We start from the raw sequence: 19,723 nt of genomic DNA on the forward strand, positions 1-19,723 counted from the left end.
TTTCCAGCAGTTTGTCACCAATAATGTCGTTGTATGACTGTGGATTTATTTTCTTATGTATGTACAACGTGTTACATACACTCCTGGAAATTGAAATAAGAACACCGTGAATTCATTGACCCAGGAAGGGGAAACTTTATTGACACATTCCTGGGGTCAGATACATCACATGATCACACTGACAGAACCACAGGCACATAGACACAGGCAACAGAGCATGCACAATGTCGGCACTAGTACAGTGTATATCCACCTTTCGCAGCAATGCAGGCTGCTATTCTCCCATGGAGACGATCGTAGAGATGCTGGATGTAGTGCTGTGGAATGGCTTGCCATGCCATTTCCACCTGGCGCCTCAGTTGGACCAGCGTTCGTGCTGGACGTGCAGACCGCGTGAGACGACGCTTCATCCAGTCCCAAACATGCTCAATGGGGGACAGATCCGGAGATCTTGCTGGCCAGGGTAGTTGACTTACACCTTCTAGAGCACGTTGGGTGGCACGGGATACATGCGGACGTGCATTGTCCTGTTGAAACAGCAAGTTCCCTTGCCGGTCTAGGAATGGTAGAACGATGGGTTCGATGACGGTTTGGATGTACCGTGCACTATTCAGTGTCCCCTCGACGATCACCAGTGGTGTACGGCCAGTGTAGGAGATCGCTCCCCACACCATGATGCCGGGTGTTGGCCCTGTGTGCCTCGGTCGTATGCAGTCCTGTTTGTGGCGCTCACCTGCACGGCGCCAAACACGCATACGACCATCATTGGCACCAAGGCAGAAGCGACTCTCATCGCTGAAGACGACACGTCTCCATTCGTCCCTCCATTCACGCCTGTCGCGACACCACTGGAGGCGGGCTGCACGATGTTGGGGCGTGAGCGGAAGACGGCCTAACGGTGTGCGGAACCGTAGCCCAGCTTCATGGAGACGGTTGCGAATGGTCCTCGCCGATACCCCAGGAGCAACAGTGTCCCTAATTTGCTGGGAAGTGGCGGTGCGGTCCCCTACGGCACTGCGTAGGATCCTACGGTCTTGGCGTGCATCCGTGCGTCGCTGCGGTCCGGTCCCAGGTCGACGGGCACGTGCACCTTCCGCCGACCACTGGCGACAACATCGATGTACTGTGGAGACCTCACGCCCCACGTGTTGAGCAATTCGGCGGTACGTCCACCCGGCCTCCCGCATGCCCACTATACGCCCTCGCTCAAAGTCCGTCAACTGCACATGCGGTTCACGTCCACGCTGTCGCGGCATGCTACCAGTGTTAAAGACTGCGATGGAGCTCCGTATGCCACGGCAAACTGGCTGCCACTGACGGCGGTGGTGCACAAATGCTGCGCAGCTAGCGCCATTCGACGGCCAACACCGCGGTTCCTGGTGTGTCCGCTGTGCCGTGCGTGTGATCATTGCTTGTACAGCCCTCTCGCAGTGTCCGGAGCAAGTATGGTGGGTCTGACACACCGGTGTCAATGTGTTCTTTTTTCCATTTCCAGGAGTGTATATTTATGTTCAGGGTCAGCTGCCAGAGCCTGCACCATTCCATTCCTGGCATTCCAACTGAACGTAACGTCACAACTGTTTTACATAAGGTTTGTTTGAGCAGTTGCCAGCGGACACATACGCATATCAGTCGCATATCAGCTGTGCCTTCTCCGGCTACTTGAAGTCAAATGCTAAACGCAACAATTTTTACTGGCGCGCCCAAGCTGCCAGTTTCGCGCATGCGCAGAGCAGCTGAATTGTACTGGGAGGGGGTAATCTCGACTTCTGCTGTTCCCTGTTCGTGTACAGGTCCCAGTTCGACGGAAACAGAACGGATTTCTGTGACCGGAAGGTATCAACTGACTTAAAATACATTCACATAATTATGGAAGGCTGAAATATATTATTAGTTTCAGTTTTCTGATTTTATTTCATTTCCACGTTTTTACCAGTCAAGCAACAATTGCTTTGCAGAACAATGAAGTTATTTTTACCGGCCTGCTAGAGAAATTTGGCCTTTATTAATCTTTTCCGCTGAGGTAGTTAATTTATTTGAAACGAAGCATTTCATTCCACAGTGCAGGCAAGTTCCAACTGTTCGCTGAATGTCAAGTGCATGTTTTTGTCAACGGCACGCATGGCATTTTGCTATAATAATTAATCAAACATGAGATAGTATAGTCCTCGTACTCTTAAGAAAATTTACATCCCGAAAAGCACACTTGGAAGTTTAGTATCAGGTTGGGCCTACTTTATTGTGAATCTGAACAAACGATTGTGCACTTCAAGGCGAATTATACCTTTTTTTATGGTTTATGAACTTCCGATGCTCTTGGTGTATCCTCTCATGTCCTGTTTCTTTTATGACTTAATGTAAGATGTCTTACAGTGCGTTTAAAATTAGTTGCGACCATTGACGTTTGCCCGGGTAACACCAATGGGTCAGCCGACTTACGCTGCCATGCCGGCGGCGGTTAGGCTGGTAAAGCGCCCCTGTTGCCACAACATGAATAAACAGTACCACGTGACGTCACTCATTAGATACGTCAGCGTTCGTCAGCTCTCGTAATGACGTCGAATTTGTGACACTGAAATGTTCTGTAGTCGTCAGGTATTACGAAGAAGAGTTTTGTGCTTACGTTGCATTAATAACAGGTCAGTACACATAAGAAATTTGCAATAAAAGGTCGTCCAGGATCACTGTGCACCTCCAAGAATGATGTGGAGGAAAGCAGTCATTTTGCGCTGGGTACAAAGAAATGTTCCATGAGATAAGTTGAACCTAGCAAGTATTAGGAGAAGTTAATGGAACTTGGTAGTACTGTATAAACCATAACTTCATGCTATCAGGTCGACGAATTGGTTGACCGTAAAGGGCAATCGGGCTTCCTCCTTATCATGGTCATTTAAAACTGACGGAGTATATGGGCCTATGTGAAAAGTAATTTGGCAAAACGCAACAAGAGTTTACGCTCACTGAGACTGAAATGCTGACAACAGAAGCCACTGCAAATACTACACGGTCAAAACACAGAAGAGTTTAGAAATATTCATCTCCCAAACTTTCTAATGGAGTTGAAATTACAACTGAGTGCAGGTCAGGTCAATAGTTTATGATTGCAATTCTCGTTTCAGCAGTTATCTGCCGGCCGCGGTGGTCTAGCGGTTCTGGCGCTGCAGTCCGGAACCGCGGGACTGCTACGGTCGCAGGTTCGAATCCTGCCTCGGGCATGGGTGTGTGTGATGTCCTTAGGTTAGTTAGGTTTAAGTAGTTCTAAGTTCTAGGGGACTTATGACCTAAGATGTTGAGTCCCATAGTGCTCAGAGCCATTTGAACCATTTTGCACCAGTTATCTATGGCCCTCAATAATTACGTTATTTCACTGAAAAAGTTTATAGTCGCTTTAATAGCGCGATAGATATGGAATTTCGCTTATTAATCATATGGCAAAACACTCGCCTTTGCGCGCAATCATTCGTCAAATCTTGTTTCGATGTCTCAAATCATTTATAAGATACGAGGAATTTGTGAATATTTCATTCAAGTTTTTTCACCGACGCACGAATTCGTGACGGAGCGCTTTATAAACATTCCATTTTCTCGAGATTTGAAACAGGCAGCGATCCTTCCCAGTTTACAGAATAATTCAGTGTATTGTCTACATTTAATACGCAGCAACGTATAACCTAACACGCACAAAACACAAATTCATAGCGACATCTATTTTTTACTGCACGCTACAGACTCCTTGCGGCAGTTTATGAACTGTCGAAATATGGCAATAACTATTACCATTAACGAAATGGTAGGAGGTGCATCATGAAGCTGCGAAATAAACTATAAGATGCGCGATAATCAGATTTTATTACAAAGTAGTTTATTTAAAATGGTTTGAGAAAAATCGCAGATCAGCCGGCTTGTGCGACTTGATGTCCATGCAGCCAAGCGAGGCTGCTAGGGTCCGCGCCGAGTGGCCCTGGCCAACACCGACTCAAAGGAAGGCCTCGGCGCTTGTTCGTGACGTCACGGCAGCTAGGCACGGCGAACGCCAGGTCTGTTGCAGGCATACTCATAATGGTAGTGACAGGAAAATGAGAAACTATTGGCGGTAGTTGACCAACGAACATTGTTCTGAGAGATTTCTGGAATCAATTAATTGTGCAATCCATTACACTTCTTAACAAATAGTGTACTCCTGAACTTAAATTTCCACCTGTTTTAAGGATTGACATACAAAAACAACTTCATGGTCCAGCAGCAACAGAATTCGTGCTTCTTTACCTTATTTGTAAATCTGAGGAAGATACGTTTGTACTGGGTTGCTTTTACAAGAAACTGTGAACATATTGGTGCTCTTCTTTAGGTATCTTGGTTGACTATGGGGTGAGGAGCACTGAATGTTAATGAAATATCTTGCGATTGTACACGCTGGGGGAGGGGGTGGGGGACAGAAGAAGAGGCAAAAGAGAGATACTTGTTTTATCAAATAAAATTTTTTTATCTTATAAAGTTTCTCCTTTCAGTTGAAAGAGGGGAATGTATATCTTTTCTAATGTGCATGTTTTAAAAAACTTTAAGCTCAGCAGTATTTTCGATGTATGAAGCTATTTTGTTTCCTGTTTAGAATTCCTTTCGTTGAAAACGACTGTAACCTAATGGCTGGTAACAGTTGGACATTTACACATGTAAATTAGTTCACATTTCCAGTGACGATGTCAAACGAAAATAAATAAAAGAAACGAGTTAATTGTAAGATGGTTGGGGTAAGTTTCGATAACAAAATGGATGAAGTAAATATAGTTACTTGAATGTAAAATTTCCGAAGCTTGCAGTGGGGCAAAGAATCTTCTCATATTGATCTACGTTTGTTTCGACAGGATTCAGTAATACAGAACTATGATCTTCATTTGTAGCTTTACGATAATAAGAAAATCTTTCATCTAAATAAAACTGCAGAATCCAAAACAATACCAAACATTTTCTCCAAAAATAAGAGATTTATAGTGATAAGCACGCCCAGGCGTTTCTGCCTGCAACAGACATGGCGTTCGCCGTGCCTAGCTGACGTGACGTCACGAACACGCGCCGAGGCCTTCCTTTGAGTCGGTGTTGCCCTGGTACGATGCTGTGGTCACTTTCTGGCTGGTAATTACGTTTCCCTCCATACTGAACTGTCAGAAGCCGCAACTTATTTTAAACACACTATTTTGCATTTTACGTATGATCATACGGAATTCCTGTGCTACCGCAGCTGCGCAAGCGAAGTACCGCCTGTTTCCTGGCACTCTCTGGCAACTACTGAAACGAACCTATTTCTAACAGGTCTCAGGAAAATATTTCGAATGGTGATTTCAGAAGCGTTACTTTCAAAGATTAATTACGTTGCGTGTGAGAATGTGCGATGGATTTCGTAAATCAAAGCGCGTTTGACTCTCGTTTACAACTTAACAATTTGAGAACCGTACACTTAGAAGAACTTCGAGCTCAGAAGACCAGACATTTATGTCACTATTTTAAATTTTACTGGCACATTTGTTTGATCTATCTTAAAGTGTAACACACGCAAAAACAGACCAATATTACATGAGAAACCTTAGGTTTTCTTGTAGCTTATTAATCTTCGAGATCAGTATTATAAGTGAAAGCTTAGTTTTTCTTATAGCTACACTATGTATATTAATTTAAACTTTTCCTATTTCTGTGTTCGCGCTACTTAACACTTATGTTGCTATTGGGTGACTACATCATGTGTCCTTTGCTGTGAATATCTGCTGTCATCGGCTGGCGAGATCACCTGACGTGTGCTATGATTTTGGCTTATAAAAGGGCACAGCAATCTCGATTTCAATTCTTTGGTAACTAATGTGCTGTGTTTGGTGGAATTCGAATTTACACGTTCGTAATTACGAAAACATGCAGCGTATCGTAATAACGAAGATATGCAGCGGCAGTGTACATGTTGCTATACATAATCAAATATATACATGTTGAGTCACTAACTATTGCCACCTAGAATAACTCCGAAAGTATGATAGTAGCTGAAAACTTTGTGGGACAAATGCTGCATGGGACAACGGGGGGCATAATATGACGCTGGTTTTTTGTTGCCAGGTGTGGTCGCTTCAGAGATATGAAGGTCAACTCTCTTTTTTTTCTTTTTTTAAATGAGATGCTGTAGTTTGGTACTCACTTTCTGGCAGCGGCTATCGAGACGAATCCAATGATGTGTAACAGTTAGGTCTTTGAAGGTCACAAAGGTGACAAGAACGTCCATTTACAGAAGGTGTTTGAAGTGATGACCATTGTTACCAATGCAGTGCTGCAATCTTATTGTCGTGGATTGAGGGGTATTGCTTATCATTTCGGTACTTAACTGAAGCACATGCTCTTACAATTCTCTCTCGTATACGAGGTGTGGCTAGAAAAAAACCGGACTAGTACTGGTGAAACAATAAAACGAATGCAATAACGCTGAAAGTCGCGTGGCCTGTCACGTGACTCTCGCTCCGCCTACTGCTCGAGTTTCATCTGCCTCCTGCACTCAGTCTGCCCGTGGCGTCTGTTTTAAGTAGTTGACGTTTTGTCTGTGCGTCGGAAAATGTTGAGTGTACAGAAAGAACAGCGTGTTAACATCAAATTTTGTTTCAAACTAGGAAAATCTGCAAGTGAAACGTTTGTAATGTTACAACAAGTGTACGGCGATGATTGTTTATCGCGAACACAAGTGTTTGAGTGGTTTAAAGATGGCCGCGAAGACACCAGTGATGACACTCGCACTGGCAGACCATTGTCAGCAAAAACTGATGCAAACATTGAAAAAATCGGTAAACTTGTTCGACAAGATCGCCGTTTAACAATCAGAGCAGTGTCTGAGTTAACAGGAGTTGACAAGGAAAGTGTTAGGCAGATTCTTCATGAAAGTTTCAACATGAACAAAGTGTGTTCAAAAATGGTTCCAAAGTGTCTCACAATTGAACAGAAGGAACGCCGAAGAATGATTTGTTCTGACATCCTGGAAAACATTGAAAGTGATCCCACCTTCTTACAAAATGTTATTACTTGCGATGAATCGTGGTTTTTTACTTACGATCCCGAAACTAAACGCCAATCGATGCATTGGAAAACTCCTGGTTCTCCACGACAAAAAAAAGCACGAATGTCAAAATCGAAATTCAAGGCAATGATTATTGTTTTTTTTGACATCAAAGGGATTGTGCACATTGATTGGGTACCAGAGGGACAAACAGTGAATCAGTATTACTACATTAGCGTCCTGGCTACCCTACGTGAGCGAGTACGGAGAAAACGGAACGATTTGTGGAGAAAAAAGTCATGGATCCTTCACCAAGACGATGGCCCAGCTCACAGTGCGTTGTCAGTGAAGACGTTTTTGGCAAAACACAACATTCCCATCTTAGATCATCCACCCTACTCACCTGATTTGGCCCCCTGTGACTTTTTTCTTTTCCCTAAAGTCAAGTCAGCTTTGAAAGGAACTAGATTTGAGACTGTTGAAGCAGTAAAAGAAAAAGCGACGGAAGTAATGTATGGACTTACCGAAAATGATCTGCAGCATTGCTATGAACAGTGGAAAATTCGTATGGAGCGGTGTAGAGACCGAGGAGGAGAGTACATTGAAGGAGATAACATGAAATTGTAAATAATTGTAAATAAATGTTTTTTCCAGCATCAGTCCGGTTTTTTCCTAGCCGCACCTCGTATCGTGCAGATAGTAAATATTCGCCGAATACGGCGTATCCATCTAACATGCCATTCGCATGTAAACACCATTCGACGGTTTACCAATACAGCATAAATAGGAACGGTAAGACTAGTATCGTCGAATCAAGTGAATGTGAATGAAGTATTCCTTCGAAGAACAAGTCGATATGCTTCTCATTTATGGAGAATGCCAACGAAATTCAGTGAGAGCTAGAGGCTTATACACTGAAAGATATCCTCAACGTATTCACTCTGCACATCGCACATTTAAATATGTGTATGAAAAATTTGAGAACAACTGGATCTTCAATGCATCGGAAACATATCCGGGCAATGGAAAGTTACTAACGAGGAAACGGAAATTGGTACTCTCGGCACTGTGGTTCGAGATGCTTGTGTTAGTTTACGTCAATTCGCAAGGGAATCTGGCATGAGCCAGAGTAGTGTTGTTCGTGTTCTGCATCGCCATAAATATCATTATTGTAGTCTCCACTAAGAATTAACTGATAATGGGTTCTATGCGTTGCATTGAATTCGACCGATGGGCTCAACTTCAGATTGAGAAGGATGACACATTTATTAACCTGGTTTTATTTACTGACGCGGATACGTTCACGAACCATGGAAATGTTAATTTGCATCACATGCATTATTGGACAACTGAAAATCCTTGTTGGCTGTGCAGCAAGTTGCAAACCACAAACCGTGGTCGGTGAATGTATGGTGTGGGATTCTGGAGGACAGAATTATAGACCCCTATTTCATCGACGGAAATCTTAATGGCAGGAAGTACACTACATTCCTGCAAGAAACATTAGATCTGTTATTGGAAGAAATATCCTTAGGAACAAGGAACAGAACATGGTATCAACACGATGGATGTCCGGCACATTTTTCGCTGATGGCTAGAAATGAGTTGCAGAGACAATTCCCAGATAGTTGGATTTGATGCAGAGAAGATGTGGCTGGCTCCCTTTACCAGACTTGACACCTCCGGATTTTTTCTTTTGGGGATTCGTAAAAGACATTTTTTATAAAGACGTTCCAACTACACCTGAAGATTTGGAAGAGAGAATTGTAAGAGTATGTGTTTCGATAAGTGACGATGTGTTAAGGCATACCACTCAATCCGTGATAAGAACATTGCAGCACAGCGTTGATACTAATACTTATCACTTCGAACACCTTCTGTAAATGGACGTTCAGCCGGCCAGTGTGAATAGGCGCTTCAGTCTGGGATTGTTGGCAGGCGCAATTGTCATCTGTCTTCAAGCAATGACGTGTTGCACCTTGCTGCCAGTTATCCGTCAGAGGATCAATCAAGTCCCTACAGACTATGGCACTAACCGTTATCAGTTCAGCATGTGGCATACGATGTGGACTGGCGACTGAGAAAACGATTGGAAAAAATTGCCGACAGTGTCAAATGCCGGCCGGGAAGGCCGAGCGGTTCTAGGCGCTACAGTCTGGAACCGCGCGACCGCTACGGTCGCAGGTTCGAATCCTGCCTCGGCCATGGCTGTATGTGATGTCCTTAGGTTAGTTAGGTTTAAGTAGTTCTAAGTTCTAGGGGACTGATGACCTCAGCAGTTAAGTCCCATCCCAGATAGCACACTAAGCCGGTTTCAGACTTGTTTCCAGATGTAAAGTTCAAGTTTATAAGCTTGATCAAAGCTGGAATATTCAGGCCTGTTAGTTGGATTCAAGCTTGAAACAAACATCAAAGTTGGCAGAGTTCAAGCTATATTTCAAGCTTGACTTATCAAGTTTGGCTCCAGCTGTATCTACACACGTGGAATACAGCCTGGTATTTACAGCTTGTTTTAAGCTACATAATTATTAATCTGAATTTATTGAACCTAATTAATTAAATAAATATCAGAATGGAAATGGTGTGAAAAAAAATTATCCAGACATGTATGTGTAAAAAATTTTATTTTCAAAGTGTTTAAAATTGTTTTAATTTAAAATTTAATTATTCTGAAGGCCCTCTGGCCCCAGCACACAGACCAGAGCAGGATCAAATATCGCTGACTTCTGCTGCTATAATACTCCTGTAACAGGTAAAAGAAAATGTTAGCCATACCTAAACATAAAAAATGTAAAACGTTGAAACTGATCAACCTAAATATAATTTATGCCCCAGATTAGCAAAATAACTTCAAACTCACTGATGTAGTAAGAATCATTAACTAGTATAAACGTCACTGAGTAAGCAGCTGCTTTTGGTGACTTCATTCCAAACAGTTTTTAAAGTAATTTGAAATAACTTTTTGTTTGAAATTTTGAAAGTAAAGATGACATTTGGGTAATTTTGCGATGACTTCATGAAGAAGCCACACATCACTATTTCTAACAGTTTCAGGACCATTTAATCTGAATTATAAAGAAACAATTACTTGAAATCATATACACCTCATACTGTAAGCTTATAAGGAAACTACCGTTTAGAAAAATGTAGACGTTTTATTCTATCCACAATTATATTTTGGTGAGTAAAACTGAATCAAAATGAAATAAAAGATGAAATCGAAATGAATTTAAGAAATTACCAGTTCAGTGGAACCGAAATGTAAAAGAACAAAAAATGTTCTCCTTGTCATATTTTAATATTGCCTTTTATTAGATTTCAGCCACATTACAAATAGCCTAACAATAAAAGTAAGAAGTACCAGTAGGCCTTGCAGTATTATTTCACCTAGGTAACAACAAAATTAAGAGCAATTGAAGACCAGTCAAAGCTACGTAAATAAAAAAGACTGACACCTATGTAGTGACTGGTTCTTGATGCACTTTTCCCGTTCACCATGTCATTACTATTTGTATTAGCAAAGAAACTTTTCACACTTCATGATTATTCACTCATGGTGTGACACACGCAAGTATTTACAAGTAAACAAATGTAATAGGCCGATATATATAAAAAGGCGAGATTTTAAAAAGGTAAAATAACATTAACTTTTAATTTATTGATGCCACTTACTAGAGAGCTAGTTTAAAACGACCTCTTTTTGCTGAACAACTTGTAATATGTTTTCTTAGCTGGTAATCCATTTCACTTTCATCCAGGTTCAATTTTTCTACGTAAAAGAATATGATATTTTTTTACGTTACGTAATAATATTTAACATTTGTAATATTAGAGAAAAAATGCACCAGCGTACCTGTAATACACTAAATATCTTCTTCAGACCCGGTGTAGCAGTAAGGCAGGGGACGCCACACACTTTCCGAAATATTTTCCAGTATAAAACAAACTTCACAACAGTCAACAATCATTAACGCACGTCACAAAAATAAAATGGCCGTAAACCTAGCAGAGTCAGTGCAACTGCAAGGCTTATAAACGCTTGTGGATGCTTCCCGTGGACGTCTATGGAAGCTATGCTGCGCGCGCATCTGCTGTACAGCCTTCCAGGGAAATTACAGTTTATTTCAAGCTTGGGAAAATTATTTTAATTCAAGCTAAATTTTTACAGCTTGATGTAAACTGTGTAACAGGTTGATTTTTCAATCTTGAATTTTCAACTGAACCTAAACCCAATATCCACCTTGAAATAAGCTTGAGTGCTAGCTGGGATAGTGCTCAGAGCCATTTGAACCATTTGAATGGAAGTTCGTGCCACCTTTGTGACCTTCGCTGACCTTCAAAGACTTTGCTGTTACACATCATTGGATTCGTCTCGATAGCGGCTATCAGAATATGAGTACCAAACTATAGCATCTCATTAAAAAAAAAAACCGGGGTTGACCTTCACATCTCTGAAACGACCCCACCTAACATCAAAAAACCTACGTCATATTATGGCCCCCGTTGTCCAATGCAACCTTTGTCCCACAGACTTTTCAGCTACTATTATACTTTCGCAATTATTCTCGGTGACAATAGTTAGTGACTCACCCTGTATATGCTGGATTTCGTTTTCTATAGTGGTGGTGGGAAGTTCTACGCCCATGATGTATAAAACGTTAACCATTCACAGGACTGATAAGTTTTACAGTTCCATGGGAAAGTATACTGTCATTTAACACGGAAAAAGTGTATTTTCATCCTGGAAAAATCCGGGAATTTTTTTCCTTGTCCACGTATACACTCTTGATTGACAGAATATTTCCTGGCCTTTGGTCCTGTGTATCCACTTCACATTTCTTTTAATATAAAATTTACAGTTTCTGGAACATGATTCAAATCATTGCCAGTTTCTTCGTCTGAATTAAGCATTCTGAGAGTAAGAACACTTTCATTTTTCTTGCTTGACAAATGGACAAAAGTATGTCTCCATGGTTCATTGCAGTGATTTCATATAGTGTCACTTTAGACATTCGTACTGATATTGGTATCTCACTTCTTGAATAGTATACTGTACTCACTAGCCTTATATCAATACTCAAGTTTTTGACCAGTTACAATGACGTGAAAAAAATTATCTGTTGTTTCATTCCTACCACTTCAAAGGAATGGGAGCATAAACTCCATAACAATAAACTTGGAAAGCGTTTGATTCTCTGGTTGATATTTATCTTTCCTAGATTCTCTGGTTGATATTTATCTTTCCCCATATGTGGAATCCTATTCAACAAGTGTCTGATACCCACATCTGCTACTAAACAAAATTTAATGGTGACAAATTTACCTGAAATTCAAGCCTTGTAGCCTATAGTATAAACCTGCATCATACCTCAGAGGGAAAGAACTGTTCATCAATGTAATGTTTTGTCGTGGACCATAAACTGGGGAAGAATTTCCAGCAAACCAATTCCAGCTCCTGAAACCAAAGAAAACTTGCCTGCTTTGAGTCTGCACTGAGTCTGAGTCTGAGCTTTGTTTCCTGATATCAAAGTTTAAGTATTTCATTATGTCTCGAAATCTATCTCTTATCCTTTACTGCAAAATAAATGTGGTCCACAGTGTTTTGACCACAAGCTATCAGTTTCTAGTCCCTCCATGTAAAAGAAGCATGGACATACAAAACTACAATGAATGTATCTGTCTCAGAAAGAGAAGCACACCACCTGTTTCCAACTTGTCAATGGGCTGCTGTATCTGAGCACAGTTTTATATGTTTTAGCATTGTATCAACTATGAACATCTGCCAAGAACTAGCAGCACTGTGAAATCTGAGTTCCTCTTTGCAAATGGTGTTGTTCCTGCTGTCTGACGTAAAGCATTTTGCTTTTTTAATCTTCCAAGAGCATTCAAGATGTGATCCAAAGTTACCCGTTCCCCTCATCTTTAATGAATTTTAAATGACCTACAAAAGATGGTGATGGTAATTGACACCTACATCTTCCTCTGTGTCTTTGTGTTTATCAAATGTCACTTTTTTCTGAGTGATATGATAGTTTTGGTGGAAGAGTTTGTCATGCTGGTTTTGATGGAGGGGTTTGTCTTGATGCTATAATAATCTGTGGTGTAATCTCTCTTGACATGTTGCAACTACTTTCACTTGATTCAGCACACGGTCTGGTATATGAGCCCATTGTTAGCTTCTACTTGTCTTTTAGTTTCACTGCCTTCAGACTTTTGTTCTGGAACTCACTGTGGAAGCATTCCATTCCTTCTGTGTCTGACAACTTACAAGCCATTCTCAATTTCTGCTTCACAACTTATGCACAACCAAGCACTTTAGGTATAGTGAGATGCAGTATTCAGTTCAGAAGCATCAGCATACACTGTAACGTAATTTCACAGTTGCATGTAACACAACTGAGCATTTGCACTACTCTCAGTTGATGTAGATGTATAAGGAAATGTGTAATGGTCAATATGATCACTGCTGTAGTTAAGGTGTACAGTGAGAAACGAAAGCTATGAATATAGTTACAAGTCTGCAACTTCTACAATGAAATGTCTGTTGAATTAAAATAAGTCACAAAGCTTTATGAAAAAAAAGAAATATACACAAGGAAAAAGAAAAAAATGATCAATTTGGACATTTCTGCGATTATAGAGTTAAAAATCCAGCATTTCTGGGTTAATTTGCAAGGATTTCAGCTTTTGGTTGTTCTCAGAGAGAAAAAATGCTTGGGGTGACTTCTGATTACTGTGTACACTAACTAATTTTACCACATGTAGTGTTAGGAAATCCCTTAAAAAACAAATAATAATTAAATATGAAAAATGAAGGCTGTAGCACTGTCCTATCCAACCCACTAGTTTAAAAATTTGGGCTGTAGAACTTACAGTTTATCATATGTGTAACAGTATTGTTTGAGATCACAGTTGCTGAGTTGAGATCACAGTTGCTGAGTAAAAAATATGGACTGCACTTTCCAAATTTGACAATAGTATACAAAACAGTTACAGGTGAGTTGTGGGATTTACGTGGCGTTGAACTGTAATAACACACTTTTAGGATCGAAACAACATTTATTTTGTCACTTAATAGAGTGAAAACAGAAAGATGGTTGCAAACATAGCGCCAGAACACAAAAGCAAGAAGACAAAACCAAAGAGCATAGTCAAAGAAGTGTCGCTTTATGTCAGAAATACCACAGAGACCCCCCCCCAAATCAGTGTGGAGCACGGTGGGGGAGAGCTAGCACACGTCCACAAAAAAATCTTCACGTCATTGTGCCAGGCGGAGGCAGCATCCGGAGTGCGGAGAGTGAGGCTCGGGCGAGTCGGCATCAGGGTCCCACGCGTCGGCAGCTGCACAGGTGGTGGCGAGTTGAAGGGGGCCACGGCAGCAGCGGGCCGAGGCATCGGCGGAGGCAGGTCAGCAGGGAGTGGCAAGATGTGGCTCTGGGAGGCACCACGCAGGCTGTAAACATTGTACCGAAACTGTACTCAGGCAGCTGTTGAGCAGAATCATGAATGTATTGACCCCGCGGCGTAATACACAGTGTGGGCCAGAGTATGGAGGTTGCAGAGCCACACGAACGAAGTCATCTCATAACATGACGAAATCACATGATTTCAAGTCCTTATGAACAAACACGTGGCGTGGTGTGAGCGCGAGTTAGAGGTGGGCGAAGGCGGGCCACATGAGCACGCACTCATTCAATGAGGACCAGCAGGTCAGTAGCGTCAGTCAGAGAAGTGTCCTTGATGAATTCGGCAGGCAGGATGAGCGGTTCACCATACAGGACCTCCGCCAATGAAGCGTTGAGGTCCTCCTTGTGGAGGCATGGCCTCAAACCAAAGCCCACCATGGCGCATGAGTGCAGCTTTTAGCGTTCTGTGCCATCGCTCCACTAGTCCATTGGCCTGTGGATGATACGCAGCCGTGTGAAATTCACACAGGCGAGCGAAAAGGGATGAGTCGAATTGGTGTCCCAGGTCCATGGTAAGTGACAGGGGGCAACCAAATCTAGCCACCCATGCCGAAATCACCGCGCAAGTGATTGTCTCAGCTGTAATGTCCACCAGGGATACTGCCTCAACCAAATGGGTGACACGGTCGATCATGGAAAGGATGTATTTGTATCCCTCAGACGGCAGAAGAGGACCAACCACGTCAATGTGCACATGGCACAGGTGGCCCCTGGGGACATTGAGGTGTCCTAAAGGCAGTTATTAATGTGTGCTCACATTGCGGCTATTGTGCCGCACATGTGGCCAGCCGAAATGTTCGGTTATGACTTGTGTTGTTGCCCGCGATCCAGGGTGGGCAAGATTATGTAACACGTCGAACATCCTGCGCCAAAGGGTGGAGGCACCAAGAGGTGGGGAGAGCCAGTAGAAATGTCACAACTGATAGGAGTTGATGACTCATGCAGGGCAATAGATTTGATGATGAGCGAAAATCCATTGTCCGAGAGCAGACTTAGTGTGTCCATGTCTTCAGCCTGAAGCTGCGCCAGTTCCTCTAAGTTCAATGTGGCAGAGATCATCGAAATGTGGGAGAGGTAGTCGGCAACTATGTTTTCCACACCGTGGATGTAACAAACATCGAAAGAATTTTGGTAAATAAAGTCCATGTGCCGGAAGGGGCGCTGTGGAAGATCTTTTGCCGGGTTGCGGATCACATCAACAAGAGCTTTATGGTCTAAATAGATGGTGAAAGCGTTTTTTTCGACATTGCTCCTGAAATGTTTGACTGCCTCATAAACCGTTAAGGCCGACCATTTACACTGACTCCTTATTAGCTTGTTCGAGAAGAAACAGAGCAGCTGCATTGAGTCTGCAGTGTGCTGTTGGAGGATAGCACCTACCACTGACTCACAAGCGTCAGTAGTGATAGAAATCTGTGCCTTGGGATCAGGGTGAATGAGAGTGATAGCCTGCACGATGGCCAATTTCAAATTGTCGAAATCATCCAGCGTGGGCCTAGTCCAGTCCATTTTACACTTTCCCATTGTATTTTTACCAGAGAGGGCGTCGGTTAGAGCCAACTGGATGGAGGCAGCCTGAGGTATACGTTGCCGATAAAAGTTCACCATCCCTAGGAAACGGCGCAGTTGTGAGTAATCCTTGCGGAGAGGCAGAGCGAGAATGTTCGCGATTCGTGAATCAGTTGGGCGGAGGTCACCCTGTGGGCTTTATATGGAGTTGAACTGTAATAACACGCTTTTAGGATCGAAACGACATTTATTTCGCCCTTAATAGAGCAAATATAGAAAGATGGCTGTTGAACATAGCGCCAGAACACAAAAGCAAGAAGACAAGACCAAAGAGCATAGTCATAGAACTGTTGCTTCGTGTCAGAGACACCCCAGAGTTATTCAGTGGGCATCTGCAAAATTTACTAATTCAGCCCATATAAAAAATTTATGTCATTTATTGACCCACATAGAAATGTTCTACTTCACTAAGGAGTCTGACAGTAAAATGTGTTTCTTATAATGGATGGCATTTGAATGGGTTTATGTTGAAATGAGACTGAGGAAAATGGTAAAAAAGAACTATCTGTAACATGACCAAAAAGAACCTATATACCAACAGAAATGTTGTTAGCTTTCGATTATAACACATCTGCAAGAAAGAATCAAAGAATGGCATATATTAGATAGTAAAAAAAAGTTCTTCCTACTTTAGTTCTGTATGTTTGTTGACTTTCATTAATAAAATAAAAATGATGTTAAATGACGTCTGTAGTTAAAGAAATTGATGGACATTATTGGAATGAAGAGGCTACACATGTTATGTATAGACAAGGTGAAGTGAAATATGAGTGAATGAAGCAGCTACGAGGCTAACAACAGGCATGGAAAGTGAAAAGTTCCTAAAGTTTCTCAGGTTCCATTTGTTTTGTGTTGGTGTAACCTTTACCAGGCTACAGATTAGCTGGCTGTTTCTAAAGGAGTTCCTTGTGGGGTGGAGGAGTGGATATATATGTAAAAAACGGTATTCCATTTGAGTCCATAGGTGTATCATGACACTGCAGTGAAGATATTTGATTGTTGTTCAGCGATAGTTGAATTTAGTGAAATTAAACTTCTAGTTGTTATTGTTTATAGGTCCCCTAACTCTGACTTTAGAGCATTTCTGCTCAAGGTAGAGAGGGTTCTTGATTCACTTTGTAGGAAGTACCAGAAACTAGTTATATGGGGTGACTTCAATATAAATTTTGTATATGATTGTGCAAGAAAAAGGATGATGGCAGATCTCCTAAATTCATATGATCTGATGCAGACTGTGTTTATTCCAACTAGGGTGCACAGCCATAGACAATATTTTTATTCATTCTTCATTACTAGATGGGCATTCTGTTAGTAAAAGTGTGAATGGCCTTTCAGACCATTATGCACAAATTTTAACACTAAAAGGCTTTTGTACTCTAACCAATGTCATATTTAATTACAAACTATGTAGGAAAGTTAACCCAACAGCAATAGAGAGTTTTTTAAACCTTTTCAAGGAACAAGAGTGGCAGGGTGTTTATAATGCTGATAACATAGATGATAAATACAGTGCTTTCCTTACCACATTTCTCATGCTCTTTGAGAGTTGCTTTCCATTAGAACATTCTAAATGGGGTACTAGCAGTAATGGGCAGCCTGGGAGGCTGACTAGTGGGATAAGGATATCATGTAGAACAAAGTGGGAATTATATCAAAATGTTAGAAGTAGTCACAATCAAGCTACAGTAGCCCATTACAGACAGTATTGTAAGGTGCTTAAAAATGTTATTAGGAAGGCAAAGAATATGTGGTATGCAAATAGAATAGCTAATTCACAGGATAAAATTAAAACCATATGGTCAGTTGTGAAGGAAGTGTCTGGTCAACAGCACAAGGTCCACGATATAAAGTCAGTTTGCAGTAAAAATATTTCTGTTACTGATAAATCAGATGTATGTACAGTATTTAACAACCGTTTTCTGAGCATTGCTGGTGAATTAAATAAAAAATTAGTTTCTACAGGAAATCATATAACTTTCTTGGCAAATGCCTTTCTGAGATTAATGTCTGAAATACTCCTCTGTGATACAGACAAGAGGGAGATTGAGTCAATAATTAAATCACTGAAGACTAAGGACTCTCACGGTTATGATGCAGTGTCTAGCAGAATATTAAAGTAATGTGCTGCACATATTAGCCCTGTATTTAGCCATATTTGTAATTTTTCCTTTAGGAATGGTCAGTTTCTTGTGCGATTAAAGTATTCAGTAGTAAAGCCGCTTTATAAAAAGGGAGAAAGGGATAATGTAGATAATTTTAGAGCTATTTCTATGCCATTAGTGTTTGCAAAAGTTATTGAAAAGGCTGTGTATGTAAGGATAATTGATAATTTTATATCACACGATTTGCTATCAAATGTACAGTTCGGTTTTAGAAGTCGTTTAACAACTGAAAATGCTATATTCTCTTTCCTCTGTGAGGTATTGGATGGGCTAAACAAAAGGTTTTGAGCACTAGGCATATTTTTTTATTTAACTAAGACATTTGATTGTGTTGATTACAACATATTGCTCCATAAGTTGGACCATTATGGACTACGGGGAGTAGCTCACAATTGGTTCACCTCTTACTTTAGCAACAGGCAGCGAAAGGTCGTTATTCACATTGTTGATGACAGCTGTGATGTGGGGTCTGAATGGGGTACTGTCAAGTGGGGGTGCCCCAGGGACCAGTGTTGGGGCCACTCCTGTTCCTTATTTATATAAATGATATGCCCTCTAGTATTACGGGTAACTCTAAAATATATCTGTTTGCTGATGACAGTAGCTTGGTAGTAAAGGATGTTATATGCAACATGGGCTCAGTTTCAAATAGTGCAGTACATGACCTAAGTTCATGGCTTGTAGAAAATAAACTGCCGCTAAATCACAGTAAGACTCCGTTTTTACAGTTTCTAATGGACAATTCAACAAAACCTGACGTTTTAATTTCACAGAAAGGGTATATGATTAGTGAAACTGAACAGTTCAAATTTCTAGGTGTTCAGATAGATAGTAAGCTGTCATGGAAAGCCCACACTCAGGATCTTGTTCAAAGACTTAATGCTGCCATTTTTACTATTCGAACGGTATCAGAAGTGAGTGATCGTTCGACATGAAAATTAGTCTACTTTGCTTATTTTCATTTGCTTATGTCATGTGGTATTATATTCTGGGGTAACTCTTCCCATTCTAAAAGGATATTTTTGGCTCAGAAATGGGCGATTCGAGCAATAAGTGGTGTGAGTTCACGAACCTCTTGTCGACCTCTGTTCATGAGTCTGGGTATTTTGACATTGGCCTCTCAATATGCATATTCCTTATTGTTGTTTCTTGTTACCAATATTAGTTTATTCCCAGGAATAAGCAGCTTTTACTTGGTTAATACTTGGCAGAAATCAAACCTGCATTTGGATCAACTTCCTTAACTCTTGCGCAAAAAGGTGTGCAGTATACTGCTGCATCCATTTTCAATAAGGTGCCACTCGAATTCAAAACTCTTAGCAGTAATCCATGTGCTTTCAAATATAAACTGAAGAGTTTCCTCATGGGTCACTTCTTCTATTCTGTCAAGGAGTTCCTTGAAAAATTAACCTGATTCTTATTGTATTGCTGATAGCATTTACTTAAATTTATGGACTGACTTTTTTCAGGTTCATGAACATTTATTTTTATGTGTTATTACTTCTATG

The 19,723-nt window shown here is 41.2% G+C and overlaps 1 protein-coding gene across 3 annotated transcripts in view; it reads left to right on the forward strand.

The window, feature by feature from the left end:
- LOC126262873 (putative phosphoenolpyruvate synthase) overlaps nucleotides 1–19,723 on the forward strand; it is a 381,045-nt gene that overhangs the window by 61,273 nt on the left and 300,049 nt on the right. The gene's annotated exons all lie outside the window — the stretch shown is intronic.

This window comes from Schistocerca nitens, chromosome 6 (genome assembly GCF_023898315.1).
Source record: "Schistocerca nitens isolate TAMUIC-IGC-003100 chromosome 6, iqSchNite1.1, whole genome shotgun sequence".
Lineage (NCBI taxonomy): Eukaryota > Metazoa > Arthropoda > Insecta > Orthoptera > Acrididae > Schistocerca > Schistocerca nitens.